This window comes from Chelonoidis abingdonii, chromosome 3 (assembly GCF_003597395.2).
Source record: "Chelonoidis abingdonii isolate Lonesome George chromosome 3, CheloAbing_2.0, whole genome shotgun sequence".
NCBI classification, from domain to species: domain Eukaryota; kingdom Metazoa; phylum Chordata; order Testudines; family Testudinidae; genus Chelonoidis; species Chelonoidis abingdonii.
In genome coordinates, this window is record NC_133771.1 from 127,827,496 (window position 1) to 127,850,240 (window position 22,745).

Sequence of the window (22,745 nt, forward strand, 5' to 3'; positions counted from 1 at the left end):
CCCTGACCCGGGGGACACCTTGGGCTGCCGGCGGCAGGCAGCTGCTGCTGCCGGCAGCTCAGCCCCTCCAGCAGCAGCGGCTGCAACCATTTAAAATTTTTTTGGGGGGTGCCACTTTTTGGTGCCCCCATATCTTGGCGCCCGAGGCAACCACCTAGTTCGCCTAAATGGTTGCACCGGCCCTGACTTTCAGTGCTCAACGGTTTGGGTTTAAGGTTGGTAGTAAAGTTGATGGTAACTGAGCAGTCAGTACCATATGATGAGGGCACGCTGAAGTTGGTTGGAGCCAGAGGCATTGACACAGTTTGTTCTGTTGTTACCAGTATCGGAGTGATTGATACCACAGGAATCAGTAATGGGGTTGTTGGCACCATGGTGTTCTACACTAGTATCATCAGTACCATAGAGTTTAGAATTGCAGAGATGGTACCAGGGGCTTTCTGAGGTAACCCTGAATCAACCTCCAAATCAGACAATCTGGACATGCTATTGGCTCTTATGAAACTCTTTCTAGGTTTTGAACTACCCCGTATTTCAGATGTTTTCAAGGATTTATGGACTCTGAATGATAGGACCAGAGAAGGAAACCTGTGTCTCTTTTCCCTGTCCACTTTATACTCCTTCTTACTCTGTCACAAGAGGGTTTTCCCAGGTCAGAAGGTCTGATGACAGTCACAACTCTGAAGACAGAGCAAAAGAAGCATTTCTCAAACGAGGCCTCATCTGATGTTTCTGCTCCAGGCAAGTCAAGGTCAGAAGCTGAGCCCACAGTTCTCTTGCTTGCTGTGTCCTCTTTGAAAAGAGACTTGCAAATAGCAAATTTGTACCTTCTCCCCACCCCCACAAATTAGCCATCATTTCATGGCATCACTTCCTCACAAGATGAACAGTTCTTTAATCCTGGGGACTTGTGCTCAGTCATGATGACTGCAGCAGTACTGAGTACCTCTCCAGTAAAGGAAAAAAAAGTTTCTAAACAAAGAAACAGAAACTCGATAAAAACTGCTAACACTAAACCTTAACCTTAGATATTAATCAATTATCTACCTATTTACAAGTATTTACACATAGAGGAAGATTGTATGATGTGTGAAAAGGCTAAGTGTGAAAGCTCCAACTCTTGGTCTAGGGTGATGAGAAGGAACTGAGGAGTCTCTGGGTCAGCCAAACCCTTTATGACTTCAGTTGGAGGCATGAGGACATTCAGGATGAAGGCGCTGCCCACAATGGGTACTGCTGCTGCTCAAAAGTCTCCAGCTTCAGTGCATATGGCACACGCACACCAACAGTGGAATATATATGCGGACAATCATTCAGAGAACAACCAAATTTTTCATAGATGGTCAGTAACTGTGTGTTCCTCATTTTCTGCTTGCCTGACTTGAGTCCCTGAAATCTGATTTGCAGAAGTGCTGAGCACTCACAGCTGCAGCTGGTCATTGGGAGCTGTGCTCTGCACATATAAAGTGCTATATAATACTAAGTGCTCTGAAAAATCAGGTCCTAATCATCTCAAATTGGGCACCCAAATTGGTGGATACCTTTGACCTCTGACCTTAATCTCTCTGTACCTCAGTTCCCCATCAGTAAAGTGGGGCTAATACTCCTTTATCTCATGGGGGTTGTGAAAATTAATTCATTAATGTTTGTGAAGCACTCAGATGCTACAGTGATGAGCACCATAGAAATGCCCATGAGGAAATTAATAATTCAGTCTTCAGAGAAGAGTTTGAACAGTGTGCAGTAAATAAGACATGGGGCCACACTTTGAACAAGGATAAAACAAAACACTAAATAGCTGTTCATTCAGTGAGCACCACCCATTCTACGCACTGAATAAGGCAGCAGTCCAGTGGAAAAAACATTATGCAATCATGTAATTAAAGATTGTATCATAATGCATTTCCACAAGGGCCTGAATTAAGGATGCACAGATAACCTAAAGTTTGGAATCTTCCTAACATTTGAGTGCTCGACTTTGCAACCTTACTGTATTTTGAAAATAGTTTTGTGTGTGTGCGTCCATCTGAGGGCTACCATCTGGCTGGTATTTGACCAGCCTGGCTGTTTTTTATGAATTTGCCAGTTGCCAGAAAAATAATTTAATCTGCCAGGTTTTTTTTATGTGGGTTTAAAGATTTACATTATTATCACAATACACTGGGATATCCAACGTTAAAAGATTCAGTGTCCAGCTAAAGATGCAGCAGTGTTCCCTCCTCCGCAGTTTAAGCCATAACAGATCAAAACTGTGCCCACCAACACACAAGTGCACTGCGCATGTCTGAGACAGAGGGTCTGAGTCATGCAAGAGTGAGGAGACATGCAAGGCACATTAAATAATGGAAGATCAGTGCAATGGTGTGAGTGATCTTACTGCATCCCTGGAAAAAAAGAAAACTTGCATCAGAAACTTGCACATTCAGTGACAACTGGCTAAATGAAACAGACTACAAAGACTGGCTGGCAAAATGTGCTGATAAAACAAACACCTGTTTGTTATCAATGGTGTTATCTCTCCAGATAATATAAGTGTCTGTTGAAGGGCAAGCTGTGGTGTTGCCTTGTGGTTGGGAGTTGGGGTTGCGGCGGGCTTGCCTTGTGGCGGAGCAGTGCTGGGGTTTTTGCATTTCAGTGATGGTAACCCTAGTCTGTCTGTCCATCCACTAGGTGTGTTGTACATTACCACCTTAAATACTGTATAACACCATAATACCTCTTACACAGATAGCTCTCTCTCTCTCTGTACACACACACACACACACACACACACACACACACACACACACACACAGAATAACAGCTCAAAATTAACAGGGATCAGAAACACAGATGAGCCAAAAATCAAATCATTTATCAGCACTTGGTTTATTCCTGAGCTTTGGGAGGAGGTATTATGATAAATGGGATTGAGATCACGTCACTACATCTTTTTTTATAGCCAAAATCAAATTGGTGCGGTTTTGCAACCAAAATCAACTCCACCATCCCCCATTTTGCCCTTTTCTAATCAGAAGGTATTTTTCTTTAACTTAATACTTTGCCTTATAAAAGATGTTAGGGCATGATTTATTTTCTCAGGAAATGAACAGGACTTCACCTTAAATGTTATGATGTAAAATAATAACTCTCAAAAAAAAAACCAAACCAAAACAAAACAAACAAAAAAAACCACCACCCAGATATCTTTGATCCAGGAACCAGAATAGACATCACTGGCAATATACTAACACACACTGCCTTTTCATTTTCTTTCATGTTCACAGCAGACTTGCCTGGCTAGAGAAAGGTACTTAGGTCTTGGTGAACTTCCTGTCTTAAAAAAGAACCAATGCAGATACACTGCTTTAAAAGACAGAGTGATGGGAATTAGAAAACTAGTATAATATAGAATTGTCTGCAGGTGAACAACCTGTTCAGAGAAAGGAATACTATAAATGGAAGTCTAGAGTGAAAGGAAGAGTTTTTGATTCTGGAGGCCTCCAAAATTCTTCATTGTGATTAGCTGCCAACATCTGCCTAATGGAGAAAGAGGGATTCTTCCCACCAAGGGAAAGTAAGCATGGATTGAACTATCTGGGTCACAGATGAGGATGCTATTCTACAAGCACAGGACACAGAAGACGTCCAAGGGCATTGGTCCAAATAATGTGATTTAAAGCTCTCATAACTCATACAGCAGAAAAGGTAAAAGCAACTGTAGTACAACATTGAAAAAACAAAATTTCTGTCCCCAAACTCTATCAAGTATCATGAATATACCATAAAGCAGTCAATGGCATCTTTGGTTAGGTAAAAAAAATAGGCTATCACAAGCCATTTATAAGACAGACCTGGGTTCTTTCAATATTCTAATCACCATGGGTCAGTACAGCCCTGAGTGAGTCAAAGAATTAGCACTTAAGGGTGTTCAAGAATATTCAGTTGGAATGTACCTTCAACAGAGAATGTTTAGTAACAGCAAAGCTCTGACTTTTTTTGTTTTATTTGTTTAACTGTTTTTTCCTAACTTTTCCAAGTTTTATTTTGTATCAAGATCAACCTGAATTACAGTATCAGTTCTCCAACTTCTAAGATTAATATTTGGTGAAGTTACCCAGAGTCATGAATGCTGAGATTGTACGAAAGCCTGTGGTCAGACTAAAGTACTGAAAGAATTAAATATGACATTCTTTGGTGCTATTTATGCTTATTAAAACTGAAAGAGACAGTTATAGGAAATATGCTTTTTTCCTTCTTTGCATTTACTGCAATTCCAGAAATAGGAAGCTCAAGATCATTCATCAAGATTGCTAGAAGGGACTAGTGCCTTACTGAAAGTATCCAAAAGGTGCTTCATCCCCATATTTCAGAAAATAATCCTTGTACATCAAGAAGAGCTTTAACACTTTCAACAAATAATTAAATAATACTCAGTGGGAAAATAACATACACTTTGGAGATCCCACTATGCTTCTCTCTCTCCCCCTCCCTTCCTTCCCCACTTCTTCCTGCAAATAGCAGCTTAGCTAAAAAGGCACTGAAGGCATGTAGTTTTCTAATCTAATGTTAAAAGCTAGATAGACTGGTTACAAAAATGTGGATATTTTCAAACATATAGGATATATCCATGTCTGTGGGCTGGACGTGTATTTTACTAACTCTGTAGATATGCAATGGATAGCATAGTTCACATCACACTTCCAAAGGAACCATACAAAGTTAAGTCAAAGGAAAGATTTTGCTTAATATCCTCTCTCAACCATGGCTTTATACCTATGTTTACAGATAAGTAGGACCCTGTATTCGCAAACTCAACCAGGAAGCAGGTAGAGGTTTGTTGTGGTTGGATACATGGAACTAACAAGTGGAAGGAAGGCATGACACAAATGGCTTATTTCACACACTCCATCATGAATTCTAGGCATGGCCCTGGATTTTCCTTCTGTGATGTGATTTCTCTATGACATGTTTGTATTACAACAGCCATTCAATTTATTTCTCTGTTTTCAGCTGAAAACGAAAAAGTTTAAAATCTCTGGAAGTGTGACCAGTTCCTTGTAGGAAGTGTTAAGAGGGTATGAGTTGAATAATACTTACTTCTAGTATTATTAATACTGTAGCAGTATTTATTTCTATTGTGGTAGCACATGAGGGCCACACTTGTAAACCAGAGCTCCACACTGTACAAACAAAAAACACAAATACAGTCAGTGCCCTGAAGAGCTTTCAATCTAAGTATAAGAGAAGAGACAACAGATAAATACAACAAACAGAGCACAAAGAAACAATGAGACAAAAATCCTACTGTCTATTTACTAAATTTATCAGTTGATTTAAGTCACCATCATTTTCCCTGGGAGTGCAAACTAGCCAAATGGGCTGGACAGGGATGTGAAAGAGGCAAAGCCATCGCCTTGCCCTCCTCCCTCTTTCCTCCCTGCCCCGCCCCTACACATACAGATGGATTTTAAAAGGAACACATTTGCTAAAACATTTAATGAAAAATGTGTCACATTTTCATTTAAAACAAAAATAAAATTTTACTTTTTTTTTTTTACTGCCCACTGTAGAATTGGCTGAATACAGAGAAGGGAGATACTAAGAAATCATGCTCTGGATACTTGCCAGAGAGCTCTAAAAGCTATTGTTGCTCCCTTGTAGCACAATCTCCCACATCACCCTCTGAGATGGGATAGTTCCTCACTTCTCCTGCACAATTCACTGTACTTCTGCACAACTGAGGCCTAAATGCTTTCACGAAAGCCAGAGAGTGAATCCATGTCAAAGCTGGGATTAGAACTCAGAAGTTTCTGGCTGGCAGGACTACACTCAGCTCATGTATCTTTTTTATTTTGTTAGTGTGAAGGTCAGTTTCAGAAGACTTGGGAGATGTATCTGAACTTAAATGTGTTGTGTATTTATTTGTTTGGGTTCTGCATTTTCCTTGTCTTTATTTGTTAATATTTACAAAAGATGAAAACATAGCAGTCTCAAAAATATTTTTAAAATTATAAAATGTTGCTTGATATTTATAAAGTGTTTTGAAGGTATCTGGAGGAGAGAAATACTTGTGACTCCCAAAGCTGCCAACTCCTATTCTGTCTGAGGAAAGGGAAGAGATAAAAAGTGGAAAGTAACATAGATATGCCTATAAATATATCTAAGTGTCACTGGGCAAAACGCATGGGGTAGTTCTCAGATTGCCAGCTTTGGTGGGCCTTTGTAGTTAGAGCTGAGCTGAATATTCTGCTGCTGTGTATTTAGCGCACAACAAATAGCACAGCACTGTCTTATTTTTTCTCTCGCACTATAAAGGGATTTTTTCAGTTCATGCATAATTCAGAATTTGCAACAATGATACCACCATGACAGAACATTTCTTTAACACAAAAAAAAGAAGAAAAAGAAAATTGTGTTGTCCTTGATTTAAAACTAAGTCACGTTGGACACAGATTTTATTTTCATTGCATTACCACATCATAAGCTTCACTGACAGCAAACTCACATATTTGTAACAGAAATAAGACAATACAAATATTATATATTTTTTAAAACTTCTCTCTACTGTCTAAGTATATTAGCTACAATTTCCATCTCAATGCAACTCCATTTACTCCAAAGTCAGATGTCTGAACTTGTTAAAAAAAAGTACAAAAGAGAAATAATAAAAGAAATAAACTGTACATATTAAGAGGAAATGTTATATTTTGGAAACCCAAGAGCATAAAGTGGATGTTTCAGATTTTCTGAAGTGACCCTACAATATCTGGACTCAACAAAGATATAATATTTCAGAGCTATAAGCTGTACTAATATCAGTGTTATGTTTACTGAATCCAAAGTTAATATGTATTTCTTTTTTATTAGTAGCCACATATTTCCTCAATTGTCTAAATATTAGCTACCAAGCTAAATGAAACTACTTTATGCCTGCATTAGATTAACAACTAAACTGTTTGAAGAAAGGTGGGAGAAATAGGATTAAAAATTATTTTGAAAAAATCATTGAGATAATTTTTATGAAAAATAATGAGCCAAATCCTCAGCTGGTGTTAATTGCCATACAGTCTATTGACTTAAACAGAGCTCTGGTGAGTAACACCAGCTGAGGATCAGGCCCAAATGCATGCCTACTGCAACTCATAACATATACTGTCTCAGCTCTTTCGTATTTATTCCCTTTGTATGTGTCACTATCTCTTTTAATACTTGTATAAGAAAATACTTTGTGCTGCCAACAATTCTGTAAATCTCTTTTTTAATTTATATTTATAATCATAATTAATGGAAGACACAAAAAAAGAAAGATAATTGCCCTAACCACTCCTATGACTCACTGAGACAAAGGGCATGTAGTGGTTTTCTATAAACAGGTTTCAACATGCTCCTCTGACACAATCTCACCTAATATGGATGTTCACAAACAGGTTTTCTCCCCAGAACAAGCAATTATCAATCACACAGCACCACCGTATTTATATCAGTGGATTCTGTCAGGAAAATAATAAAATATTTTGATTTGGGTTAATTTGACCCAATACTTTGTTTTGGGCTAATTTGACAGAATATTTTGTTTTGCTGAACTCTCCCAAAATGTTTTGACTCAGTGCAGTAACACATTAAACTGCATTTTCCTATCAGCATAGTGCCTTATGGGAGCTGTAGTTCAGGCTCCCAATGCTCTTCTACAGGCTAAGCTCCCTGGAGCTCTACATTTCTCATAATGCAATGTGATTTCTCTCTGACCAAGCAACCTGTGATGCATCAGGGGAATCATACAACTCTGTCTGCATCATGAGAGGAGCTGCCCATGGGGAGAAGAGGAGCATAAGGCTCTTAAACTAACTTCCAAGAGGCAATGCACCATAATGGGAAAATACAATTTATATTGAACTGACTCAAATCAAGCATTTTGGATCAGTCCAATAAATCAAAATGAAAGACTTCTATTTTGGGAATCTCAAAACTGACTTTAATAGCTAACTCCACAGCAATGATTTCAAAATATAAACCAGTGCTGGTTGCCAAACTAAGCGGAAAAAAACCCAGACATTCTTACTATGTTAGAGAAAAATAATAATTGTCACCTATCGTGTCTTCCTCTTGAATGAACTACTCTTTTTTTTAAAAGAGCAGCTTCTCTTCAGTTGAAAGGAATTGAAGAACAAATATTGTTTGTGACAGCAGTATTAAGAATAGCTTCAGTGACAATCTAAATAGTGAACTCAACGTTGAAGAACTGGTACATCTTGAATACTGCAAAATATACAATGTGTTTCTAGGTCTTGCAAAATGTGTTTGAGGAAGGACTGAAATAAATCGAAAGTGTGCTCTAAATGAAAGCCCACTTGCACCTATTGATGACTGAAGTCCTAAAATCTGAACATTTTTATCAGATGTGTGGAACCTCTGCTTTTCATGTAGATATGTTCAAGTTATTCGCTATACTGCAATAAAACAGTAAGCCATTATGAAGTGTGAAATCAATCTAGTTATATTGACAAACAGTAGGCTAGTTGCTAATGCAGGAAAATCAATGCTATTTCCAAACAACATCAAGAGCCCATTGTCTTGTCCTTCTCTTCTACTGACATATTGTTACAAAATCAAGAACAAAAACAGCTGGCAAATTGATAGCAACTACAACTGTGCAGCTAGTGTCATCACCTTGCCTAAACAATTTCATTACATTGGTCAGTAAAGATTCAGAAAACAGTAAACAATGCTGGAAGTATTGACCCACTACAGTGAAAACGTGTTTAACGTCTATTTAGTTTACCAAACGACTTTTTCCTAACAGTGCTAAGTATTATTCAATGGTAGTGCAGAATTTAAATTGTTGCTTTATGGGCTACATTACTGGGGTGTGTGTGTCTTAAATTCTGCTATAGGAAACCTTTCTATTAGTTAAGATCAGCCAGGAATGAACTATACAGCAGTTTATTATCTACAGCTATTTAATAACTTATATAACATTTTTCATACACAAGAATAATAATCTGTTTTTATCTATAGTACATAGCATGCCCAATCACCCACAACTAAACTACTTGCAGGGGCAGAATGTAACAATTATTCTGCACCATCAACATTACACAGGCAAAGAGCTGAAGTGAGCCATTAATGCAGTCCAGCGTAAGGAGTAGAGGATGAGCTGCACTGCACTAGGGGTAGCCCTGGGAGGAATTATGCTTTCTTAGTGGACAGGTAAGGGAGTAAGCACTTCACCTCTTTTCAGGATACAATTTATTCCTGCTCTGGTGCCTGGATGGCTTTGCCACTGGATCACAGGGGAAGAGCGAGTATGGTACTTGGATCAGTCACTTCGATCAAGTTATAAGGTACTGGACACTTATTCAAAGCCTTTAGAGGAAATGACTGTCACAGACTGCACAAATGATTGTCCCATAAGCATTCAGTACCAGTGCAAAGCAAGAAGTAGGCCCTTATGTTTTCATTTTTAACTAATCTGCAGAGAAGGAAGGGGATGTGGAAAAGGATGATTATATGACTGCAGCTCCCTATTATGAGTATTTTAATAGTCTACTATGTGTAGCAGACAAAAGTAAGGTGCAATATTAATGACATTTCCAGTTCCATATTAAGTGGACAACAAGTGCGTTGTTAATGCACCTACTACAAGCCTGATAATGTGGGAGAGGGGGCAAGGAGACTTTGCTCACCCAGTATCTCACATGCAGGAGCTTGGCACAATGGGAAACCTTGTGCACACAGAGGGAAGCACATGCTACGCTCAATTTAAAGTAACTGTGCTCCCTGGGGCTTCGCACAGATACTGTGCATCAGGCACAAAGCCTTTTAAGAGTTCTTGTTTTGGGGGGGATGGTTCTCCAGCACCTCCAGTGCACAGCTGTGGTTTAAAGCACTACTTTGCCGTATGTTAGCATCATTGTTTGTCAGTGATTTCTAAAATGTTCCAGGCATTCCATCTCAAATAGATCACTCTCTCCCACTCCAGTATATATTAAGCAACTGGGATGCAGTCTTTGCAGATGGATCAACAGTAGCACATAAACAGCTGTGAATATCTGGCACTCAGGTATTTCATCTGTATTTTCCAGCAAGACACATTTTTAGATGATTGCCTATACTGGTCCTACTGTTCTTATTTTCCACCAACCCCTTCACTCCACTATAGCTCAGTCATCACAATTTTTCATCCTTCTCAACATTACTAAGGGGCAGATGTAGACTTAATTTTGTTATCACACAAATCAACATGTTGTCAGACTGAAATAGGTGTGGGAGTGTAACATTCTGAAAAGAAACAAAGTTGAAGGAAAGAGAATTCAGTAGGTGTCTGCAGAAGGATACTAACATTTCCTCTTAATGAGCACTAACATTCAAGATACTTAGCATAAAGCCTTTAAGAACTGACATTCATGCTTAGAAACTCTAATGTAATTTCTATTGATTCTGCCAATAAAAATATTAATGGAATCCAAGGTGCATGTGACTAATTAAATCAATAGGAACAGCAATGTTAATCCAAGCTAGCATCAGTATCAAAACCCAAAATTATCATGCAAGCCAAGACATTTATTAAACAGGTAATAAAAAGCTTTCTTGCAAGCATTACTCCTATCTAATCTGAACCACAACCGTGTTTCATTTCAGTAGTTTTGTTATACTGGGTTATACTTTTTTCTTAAGACAGTGGAAGGGACACCAACAAAATCTATCTCTTAAAATTCTTTTCAGTACCTTTCATCCTTAAAGTAATTATCGGTCTCTACAGACCACATTATATCATGTATGCCAAGGTATATTTTCATCTGGTGATGTCTGCACAGAGGCTAAAGCAAGATTGATAAAATCTGGGCACTTCTATACTACAATAGTCACCACTGAAAAGTCAATATTTGCCAACAGTTGCCAAACATGGTAAATGACACATCATGAGTTTTCCCATCTATTCATAGCAAATAACTGCCTATTTCACATGCCACTATGTGATGACTGATGGTAAATATTGAGTTTTTAATTGTGATCACTGTAAATATGAAAACTGATAAAGGAGCAGTCTATGTCTGTAGCTGTAATGATCCCTAAACTACAGATCTGACTTGTATACCAAGTTAAGCTCTGCTACGCATTAGAGCTAAGCAATGACAAAATGATTCAGAAAAATTAAGGAAGGCATGAACCTCAACAAAAATCTCAAAAATAGCCAAAATTCTCAGTTTTCTCAAATTAACTACAGCCAAACCATCTCCAGTAGTGATTTTGTGAAATTTAACAAATTATGTAGAATGTGGTCTAGTCAGCACTTGGATGGAAGACCCTTAAGGATAGTTTGGATGCTACAGAGAGGGGTGATAACACAGCATGTGGCACTTTTCCTTTTGAATCAGTACTGAACCATTGTCCCTACAAGGAATGGTTCTTAAAGGTATGTTGCTGCTGGAGTACCTGATATTTGGAGAAGGTAGGAAAATTAGGTTCTGAACATTTAAGAAAAATAGAGACCTAATGACATTATAAAAATATAATTGTGAGCTCTGTTGTCTTGACCACATTCCCAAGATAAAATTACTTCTGGCTACTTAAAATTTTCCCAACATTTTCACTTGAATTAGTTATTCTTTACATTGTGACTTGAGCTACTGAACAGAAAGCCACATTGCCTTTTTCTCCTCCTGATAGCAACTAGCAAAAGTCTCAGAAACCAACAGCAAAACAAATCTTAAGTACATCAGAAGCAGGAAGTCAGCCAAACAATCAATAGGGCCACTGGATGACTGAGGTGCTAACGGACTACTCAAGGGAGCTGAAGCCATTGCAGAGAAGCCAAATTAATTATTCACTATAGAGGATGTGAGGAAGATTCCCATACCAGAGTCAGTCTTTTTAGGTGACAAATCTGAAGGGATGTCCCAGATTGAGGAGTCAATAGAGGAGGTTTGGGGACAAACTGATAAATTAAACGGTAATAAATCACCAGAACCTGACGATATTCACTCAACAGTCCTGGAGAAACTCAAATATGAAATTGTAGTAACTGTGGTATGTAGCCTAACTACTGTGGTATGTAGCCTATCATTTACATCAGCTTGACTGGAGGATAGCTAATGTGACGTTAATTTTTAAAATAGGCCCAGAGGTGATCCTGGCAATTACAGGCCAGTAAGCCTAACTTCAGTACCAGGCAAACGGGTTGAAACTACAATAATGAAACAGAATTATCAGATACATAGATGAAAATAGTATGTTGCGGAAGAATTAACACAGCCTTTGTAAAGGGAAATCATACTTCACTTCTCTATTAGAATTCTTTGAGGGTGTTAACAAGCATGTGGACAAGGGTAATCAGTTGATATAGTGTACTTGGAGTTGCAGAAAGCTTCTGAAAGGGTCCCACAAAAAGGTTCTTAAGCAAAGTAGACTGTCACGAGATAAGAGGGAGCATTCTCTCATGGACCACTAACTAGTCAAAAGACAGGAAACAAAGAGTAGGAATAAATGGCCAGTTTTCACAGTGGAGAGAGGTTAATACCAGGGTCCCTGAAGGTAATGTACTGGGTCCAGTGCTGTTCAACATCTTCAAAAATTATCTGGAAAAAAGTTAAACAGTAAGGAGGCAAAGTCTGCAGATGATGCAAAATTATACAAGATAGTTAAGTCAAATGCTGACTGTGAAGAGTTACAAAGGGATCTCACAAAACTGGGTGACTGGGCAACAAAATGGTAGATGAAATTCAATGTTGATAAATGCAAAGCAATGTATATTGGACAACATAATCCCAACTATACAAACAAAATGATGGGGTCTAAATTAGCTGTTACCACTCAAGAAAGAGATTTTGGAGTTATTGTGGATAGCTCTCAGAAAACATCCACTCAGTCTGCAGCAGCAGTCAAAAAAGTTAACATTAGGAACTATTAGGAAAGGAATAGATAATAAGACAGTAAATATAATGACACTATATATATTCATGGTATGCCCACACCTTGAATACTGCATGAAGTTCTGGTCGTCCCATCTCAAAAAAGATATATTAGAAATGGAAAAGGTACAGAGAAGGGCAAAAAATGATTAAGAGTATGGAACAGGTTTCATATGAGGAGAGATTAAAAAGATTGTTCCTTTTGGAAAAGAGAAGACTAAGGGGGGATATGACAGAATCATATAATAGAATCATAGAATATCAGGGTTGGAAGGGACCTCAGGCTCATCTAGTCCAACCCCCTGCTCAAACCAGGACCAATCCCCAACTAAATCATCCCAGCCAGGGCTTTGTCAAGCCTGACCTTAAAAACCTCTAAGGAAGGGGATTCCACCACCTCCCTAGCTAACCCCATTCCAGTGCTTCACCATTCTCTAGCTCGAAAAAGTTTTTCCTAATATCAAACCTAAACCTCCCCACTGCAACTTGAGACCATTACTCCTTGTTCGTCATTGCTTACCACTGAGAACAGTCAGATCCATCCTCTTTGGAAACCCCTTCAGGGTAGTTGAAAGCAGCTATCAACTCCCCCTCATTCTTCTCTTCTGCAGACTAACAATCCAGTTCCCTCAGCCTCTCCTCATAGTCATGGGCTCCAACCCCCTAATCATTTTTTGTTGCCCTTCCACTGACTCTTTTCCAATTTTTCCACATCCTTATTTAGCGTGGGCCCAAACTGGACACAGTTACTCCAATAAGGCCTCTCCAATTGTCAAATAGAGGGGATAATCACGTCCCTCAATCTGCTGCAATGCCCCTACTTATACAGCTCAAAATGTTGTTAGCCTTCTTGGCAACAAGGGCACACTGTTGACTCATATCCAGCTTCTCGTCCACTGTAACCCCTAGGTCCTTCTCTGCAGAACTGCTGCCTAGCCATTCGGTCCCTCATTTGTAGCAATGCATGGGGTTCTTCCATCATAAGTGCAGGACTCTGCACTTGTCCTTGTTGAACTTCATCAAATTTCTTTTGGCCCAATCCTCTAATTTGTCTAGGTCCCTCTGTATACTATTCCTACCCTCCAGCATATTTACCACTCCTCCCAGTTTAGTGTCATCTGCAAACTTGCTGAGGGTGCAGTCTGCGCCATCCTCCAGATCAATAATGAAGATATTGAACAAAATCGTCCCCACAGTGCATAGTCAACCTGTGGGACTTGTTGCCAGGGGATGTTGTGAAGGCCAAAATTACACCTTGGTTCAAAACAGAATTAGTTAAATTCATGGAAGGTAGGTCCTTCAATGGCTATTAGTCAAAATGGTCAGGAATGCAACCCAATGCTGTGGGTGTCCCTAAGCCTCTGAATGTCAGATACTGGGACTGGACCATAGGGGATGGATCACTTGATGATTGCCCTCTTCCCTTTGAAACATCTGGCATTGACCACTCTTGGAGGACAGGATACTGGGCTAGATGGATCATTGGTCTGATCCAGTACGGCCCCTTTCATTTGATATCTATTTTCCCTCTGCCAAGGCTAACTCCGGTTTTAATACGGATCAGTCCATTCATCTCCCCTCACTTTGTCCCTCGGTTCTCTAACATGGAGTCCCTCTGACATGCCATACATCCAGACTAAAACATTAAAAATCCTATTTGCATGGAACCCATGGTTTTCACAAATTGGACTTCCTGCTTTGTGCTGTTCAAAGTTCAGAAAAGGGCAGGAAAAGGGCTTCTGTTAACTCATAGCACGATGGCCGTGTATCTTTATTAAACAAGTCTACATAAGAGAAATGCACTCAGAGTATATTTCTATACCTGAAGAAGAGCTCCGTAGAAGTTCAAAAGTTTGTCTCACTTACCAACACCAGTCGGTTCAATAAAAGGTATTACCTCACCGTGGCTGGGTGCTGGTTGAGCTCCTACCACTCCAACCCCAATCAAAGGGAATGGATTGGGGCTGGATGAATAGCCCTGTGCCTGCCTGGTAACTGGCCGCATGTGCCAGTCTTATTAACCCACAGTTATAAGGGCTGGGAGGAAGCTAGGGAAAAGGGAAGAGGGAAAGAGAAAGGTCAGGCACAGAAGGAAGTGGGAGCATCCTGGTCTGTTGCCGGTCAGGCCTGTTGTAGGGAAAGTAGCTGTGAAGCCTATGTATAGTTGGGAACTGGGAAACCTTTTAAGAATAAAGAGCATGGGTGCTGCACCAGACTGAAGTGTCCCTGATTCACTGAGGAGGGAGGCCCAGGGGCTGAATACCCAGGGGCGCAGGGTGAGCCCTGTGACACTCACCCATTGTGTCTCTCTAACATAACAGAAAGCATCATTATCCTCTGTATGTAAAGTCTTATTCCGTTAGTGACATGGCCACTCTGAGGACTTGCTTTCACTGGGGACGGCATGTAGGGTTTGTGTAGCTACACATCACAGTAAAAAGCTGACTGCATCCACAGTGAAGTGTGTAGCTACACGTGGCAGTGAAAGGCTCTGGCAGAGGAGAGGCAGCAGGGCACTACACTACTAAAATACACCACTACCCCGATATAACACGACCTGATATAACACAAATTCGGATATAACACGGTAAAGCAGTGCTCGGGCGGGGGGGGAGCAGGGCTGTGCACTCCGGCTGATCAAAGCAAGTTCGAGATAACGCGGTTTCACCTATAACGCAGTAAGATTTTTTGGCTCCCGAGGACAGTGTTAGATTGGGGTAGAGGTGTAGCAGTATAGATGAGCAAGGAACGGCTTGGGCATGTGGAGAGCCATGTAGGGTACATACCGTACGGTTCTGGTGTATCTTTACTCTACTTGCCTAAGCAGTGCCTCACTGTCTATACTGCTATTTATATCCATGCTATCGGGGGCATGCAGTGTATGTACTCTACACACTGCTGTAAGTATAGGCATAGCCCCATACTCCCATGTACAGTCACTAGTCTGTTTTGAGTGGATCTGATCACTGGGTCCCACATGCTTCCAAGTCAACTGAGTGTGAGCAGAGTCTAGTCAGTATTACTAGCTCTTGATCTCTGGTGCACACTTGCATATTCAGACCTTTTTTACGACAGCCTTCTCTGACACATGGGGTGCTATTACCCAGCCACCCTAGACACCCAAATCAGAGCCTCTGACTTCCCAAACTCCATCCCCTGTCCATTACACATGCTCTCATAGTGTTCCACCTCAACTGTGGGCACTCTGGGCTTCTAGTGTAGCCCCTTTGGGCACAACGTGGCAGGAAAGCAAGAAACACAGGCTTAGCACTCTTAAAGTACTCTAGAATCACAGATCTTTGAAAATAACAGAAGCCCTGTGACATGCCCTTCCCTAGTTTGACCTCACCCCATCTGTGAGACCAAGGGCTTGTCAGTGGCAACAGCTGAACAAAGTCTCTTGCCCTCTTTCTCCTGCAAATCCTTGCCTGTGGTGATGGTCAACTCCCTCACACCAGCCCATACTAAGCAGAAGCCCAGGAGGGAACAAAACACAAATTTCTGGGGTCAAGGCTAGGTCTAAGAACATGCAGGTGTCACCATGTATGTAACTCATGAGTGGCTGGGAGAGCATTCATGTATTTAACTGGGAATGAATTTGCATGCTGAAGGCTGTGTGTGACCAGGCCAGGTGTGGTTGTTCTGGTACCACAGCAGTGTAAAAAGCACCCCAGGCTAGAGCGTTAAGAGAACACCACTGTTCAACAGTCTAGATTGTACCCTAGGAAATGTCATAGGCGCCTTTGCAGAAAAGGTACTTTTCAACCAAGATCCATAATCTCCCTAATTAAGATATGCTGATAAAATGCTTGACAGAGTGGAGAGCTTTAATGCCTCGCAGCTACAACTTCAAGGATAGGATAAGCCTTTCTTCCTTTGACAGGATCAAGAAAATTAAAAAAATCACATTTTTCCTGTGTTTAGTGTGCATGGTTTTTTTTGTTTTGTTTTTTAAAGGAGGGGGATAGAGAAGTAAAACTATGTTCATTTTTTACTCAAACAAATTGATAAGCACTGCTTTAAATGAATTCCAACTACAAACACTCATGTATTCTCTCAAAGACCTTTTGTAATTCTTATTTGTTGCACAGCATTTACAGAATAAAAAGACTTCCAAGTTGAACAGCTGGGTTACACCCATAGTTTCGCCCTCTCCCCCCGTCCCCATGCCCTACATGACCAGGCTAGCATGAAGACTTCTGAAGTACAGAATATCGATTGGAAACATACTATGGATTGCTTGCACAGCAAGTTAAATTATTGTATATGATATATATTTAATTTCCCATATATAACAATAAACATGATTGATTCTTCAATTTCAGAGCATCATTTTCGTAATTAAGAAAATAAATACTCTTTCCAAATATAGCTAACTTATTTTTTCCAAGAAAATTTCTGTAGTGCAGTAGTTCATGTGTGACAGACAAATAACTATCCCTCTTCCTGTGGGCCCCTTTTTTTCTTTTTTTTTTTTAGAACCTGCCATTCATTTTCACACCTGACAGTATAAACCCCAGGACGTGTCTGTTGTGAAGAGGATTATCTTTCAGATCAATGCTGAAATTGATTCCAAACTGCACTATTTATCAGCCTGCAGCTAAAGCACTAAGAGTCAGGAAATATTTCCTCTCTTTCAAATCCATTCTTATTCTACTGCTGGAAGGAACATTATACTACAGCCTACATTAATACACACTTTTCTATTCTTTGTCCACGTGGAGAATCAAAGTCAAATACTCAGTGCAGCTAGTTACCACATTTTTTTGAAAGACAGACAGAATGATGTTTGCCACAGAATAACTAACCTTTGTGCTGTCACCAAATAATTTCTTAAACCTTTCAAGACAGACTTATTATGACTAATAAGGTTTCTGAATGCCTCCTATATATTTTAAAATAAAAAGTACCAGTACCACATCTTCATCTTAATTTGACATAATGATTTGGAAAACATATATACAGTCTCTTTTTAAAATTAAGTTTAAGGATGAATTTCATGCACCTGAAAATGGAAAATTGACTGGACTGGCTATATCCAGGCCTGCTATGAACAGATAGAGTAAATTAAATCAACAGAATTTCATCAATCTATCTAGGTATTTGTAACAGGTCTGTCACTATCATATCTGAACATCAAACCAATTCAGCCCTGATCTACTATCCATGACCAGGGCTTATTCTTATCACTGACTGACAAACTCTGTGGTGGAGAGAGTCCAATGCCTGATAAAAATCAATGGGAGTCTGTCCATTGACTTCAACAGTCATTGCATTAGGCCTTTTTCCACATGAGAATATGTTGAGACCCTTAGCTAATTTTCAACTTTGTCTGAAATGGTATTTGAATATAGCTCTCCGGGAGAGAAAAGCTGGTAAACCTTAACCACACAAACTCCAATATAACTTAAAATTTACAACATAACATAATTTACCAACTAAGTATATATTGCAGAGAAATTTAAATAACATCAATTACATAGTCTAAATGGCAATGTTAGGAAGATGATGAGAAACAGCCAGTTTGGAAGAAGCACTAGTTTCTTTTCATTTAAATTTATCATAATAAGAAACACTGCATTGTTGTTAATCGTGATGACTAAAACTGAACTCTAAAGGTTTATTAACTATGTGGGGCCACTGACGACGACATGAGAATTTCATCCATTTCACAAAAGCTGTATTAAAATTACATATTTCTGAGTTATTATCAATCAAATACCTGTGAAGCATTAAAATTAAATAAGACAGCCTACATTTTCAAAAGTTACAGTGATTTCTGGTGTCTGAACATTTGGATGTACCAAGGGCTTAGTACTTTCTGAGAATCAGGCCCTTTTAAGGCATATTAAGTTGGATAGCCAGATACTGATGCACCCAAAACCACTTTTATCCATTGAGGGTGTAATGTTTACCATTTACATAGCAGTTTTCATCTTTGGAATGCTTTACGAACATCAGATAATTAATCCTCAACATATGGTAGCAGGGGCAGCTCTAGCTTTTTTGATGCCCCAAGCACGGCAGTCAGGGAGACTTCGGGGGCGAGCCCACAGGAGGTCCGCCAGTTCCATGGCTTCAGCATACCCGCCGCCGAATTGCTGCCGAATCCGCGGGACCGGGGACCTGCCGAAGGCGGCCTGACTGCCGCCCTCACAGGGACCAGCAGGGCACCCCCCACGGCTTTGCGCCCCAGGCACGTGCTTGGAGCGCTGGTGCTTGGAGCTGCCGCTGTTTGGTAGCTAAGTAGCTATTATCCTCACTTCACAAATGGAGTAAGTGAGGAAGAAAGTTTAAGTGATTTATTGAAGACTACAAAGTAATCAGTGTCAGACACAACCTTAAATCTTAGGAGTTCCTGGGATCCTATGCTCAGGTGCAAATACTGTTTCTCTCTCACAATTCATGCACATAAAAAACTTTCAGAACAATATTTTTGCACCGTCATCTTTACAATATCTTCACTTGGAATATTCAGGTCGAATGACAAAAATAAATGTTAGATAATGGAAAACTGAAAACTTTCCTTTGGGGTGCCTTCTGGGTTCTTTTTTTTTTTTTTGATTTTTTGAATTTCACAGTGATAGGATCTTTAAAATAGTTAATCTTATGGTTTCAGATGTTTACATCTGAAATTTCAGTGTTGTAACCATGGGGGTCCTGACCCAAAAGAGGGTTGTGGAGCGTTGTGAGATTGTCAGCCTTACTTCTGCACTGCTGCTGGCTGGGTGGCTGGAGAGCAGCGGATGCTGGCCATCACCAGGAGTGACGCAGAAGTGAGGGTCGCAGGATATAGAAAGGTCATCACTTTTGGAGGGAGCAGGGCCAGCCTCACAGGTGGGTGACCATCCAGGACCCCATGGTCGGGGGCTCCGTAGTTCCCCCCTACAGCCAGACCAAGGTCTCTTTAACGACCGAGGGCTGGGCCCGGAGCTGGGGAGGGGCCAGGCTGGGGGCGCCCCAGCAAGGGATTCCTACCATGGGTCAGGCTCCAGCTGCTTGTCCCGGCAGGGCTGTAGAGGGATGGGACTTCCTCTTCCCTTGCATGGGCTGCTCCTGGGGCTGGGTCAGACTCACCTCCAGGAACCTCCCCCATCTACAGGAAGCACTGCGGCTGCGCTGCCTTCAGAGCACAGCCTCACTTCTGTAGCTTCACTTCTGTGCTACCTTCAGAGCTGGGCTCCCAGCCAGCAGCCGCAGAGCTTCCCAGAGGTGGGTCTGACCAGCCCCCAGAGAAACCCCTGTAGGGGAAGAGAAAATCCCGGCCAGGACTAACAGCTGGAGCCCAGAGCATAGTATGAGCCCTCATTGCCAACAACAGTCAGATTTCATGGGGGAGCTAAGATTTCACAGTCCGTGACATGTTTTTCATGGCCGTGAATTTGGTAGGGCCCTACAGATAAACCATGCTAATGTCAAATAGCAATGCAAACAGGCCCCTCAAAAAACAATCTGGAAAAAAAAAATCAACATTATCTCACAGTATTAAAGGTTATTAAGACAAATCATGTCACGTTCTGTTTTGCATTTTTTAGGGTTGCTTGTTTGGGGGGGTTGTTAATTTAAGCTATGATAGTCTTTTATTACATTACCATAAATTTATTCTGATAACAGAACTAAGAGACATCCTTAAAAACTATCTGAGAGATGGTAAATTGAGTGGCATGTTAAATCTCAGACCTTTGCACTTGAGTTTAAAACAGTCTTATAAAACATGGTTTAAAAAATGTGCCACTACTAGAATAATATGACAAATGCCATTCACAATTGTGATCTGTTGGCAGAGGTTAGTCAGGTGGCTTACATAGTCCTTGCCCACACAACATGGTCTTATAAAATGATTTCACTGCATCACTTCCATGAAAAATATACATTTATTAAATACACCAGTTCACTGATACTACTAAAATAATCTTAGTGTCTGCAGAGACACAAATTTACCATAAGCTTTTTATAATCATTTATTGAAATTAGTAACAAAGGGTGGGGGAAAGGGAAACCATTTCATATAACAAACTGCTCTGAATTATTAACAAATCAAATAACTCGATGGGTGAAGCATGAAAAGAAAGTCATTTTAAGCCACGGAGAGTTCAATGAGTTGTTTTCCACTACTATTCTAGAAGGAAAGTTACTGTTTTTTTCCTGCTTATTTTTAATCTATCTTAATCAAAAATTCAAAACAAAGTATGTAAAAAGCCTGATAAAAATCAGGTTGCCACATAAAATATTAACGAAGACTTCAGATGTCTCATTTTCCATTTCAATTTCTCATGTTCTTTTTCTGTAAGAGACAAGAACAAGGAGGTTCACCCATTGTTCACGAGAAACAACTTTAGCAGAAAGAGATACTGTCTGCAGCACTTATCAATATTTAGAGCAGCAAAGCACTCAGCAGGACAGCGGATTACAACTTGTAATGATCTGTGTCTAACGCAGGAGTGCTAATTCTAAACATGATCAATACAGACAAGAATTCCATCAACACACACAGTTTTATTTTATTTTATTTTAAATTACTTATGTTATTTTATTTTTACTTTTTCATTGAGAATTGACAAAATCAAGGTTTTCAGTGTCCATGCAACTATGCTTACTTCAACAGAAGCAATGTCATTTCTAAAAGGTTGTTGTTTTTAACAGCACTTAAACCTATTTGATAGTTAGACTTGATTTTACAATACATAACTATGGAAACAACTACGAGTCTTTTTATATAAATAGATATGTTTGAAAAGTCATACTGAACTGTTACCAATTCATTTCTGTGATAATGCTTTGAAAGCACTTAACAACTGCTCCATAAATCCACTAAAAATGCACTATCATGTCTATTAGAAAAAACAAAACAATCATTTTGTTCAGTTATATTTTCTTGGGAAATTCCATTTTAACTATCTTAGTGTGTCTTGAGAATAACTGTAAAGAATGATTGCAAAAAAACCCTAATTAATGGTGGGATATTAGATAAAACTGAGTCTTCTTTTATAAAGTATGTTCTTAGTAAAAAAACCTCTTGGGAAATTATTTCATTGACGTATAAATTATGACTAATGCACTAGCCCTTTACTTTGGGCATAATATACTACTCTTGGCCACTTTTCAACACAGAGGCAATTGCTTTCCACAACAATTCTCAACTCCTCTCTCTCTCTAATGCAGATGTAGAAAGACAGAACTCAGATAACTGTCATCTTATAGCTATACATCACTGGTTTCTTATGAAATCACACTAACCAAGTGATCTGAATTGTTTGTCAAATTATTGTAACTCCAAGAATGTCACTAATGCTTTATAGCATGGCTTTTCAGAGCTTATATTATAGTTTTTAAATTACATCCAAGGGTTTTGCAGGGGTATAACTGAGGGCTAAAACTGACTATACTTAGGCCTGGTCTACACTACGCGTTTAAATCGATTTAAAGAGCGTTAAATCGATTTAATGCTGTACCCGTCCACACTACAACGCCCTTTATACCGATATAAAGGGCTCTTTAAATCGATTTCTGTACTCCACCCCGACGAGAGGAGTAGCGCTAAATTCGATATTAACAATTCAGAGTACGGTTAGTGTGGACGGAAATCGACGTTATTGGCCTCCGGGCGGTATCCCACAGTGCACCACTGACCGCTCTGGTCAGCAATCTCATAAGCGCTATCCTAGCAACGAGATATACAGAGATCAATGCCTGAATTCCAAGGCGCGGGGGAGACTGCGGGAACCTATGGAGGATACGCTACGGAAGTGCTACCCATACATCGCAATCGGGAATTGCCTTATCATAGACCATTCGACACACGTTACATTCGCTCGGAAGCATGATGCACACCACACACAGATCTGCCGACGTCAG

At 39.9% G+C, this 22,745-nt stretch overlaps 1 protein-coding gene across 3 annotated transcripts in view; it reads right to left on the bottom strand.

Annotated features, from left to right (window-relative positions):
• Window positions 1-22,745, bottom strand: part of PRKN (parkin RBR E3 ubiquitin protein ligase) — a 1,220,657-nt gene that overhangs the window by 1,054,982 nt on the left and 142,930 nt on the right. The window lies entirely within an intron of this gene.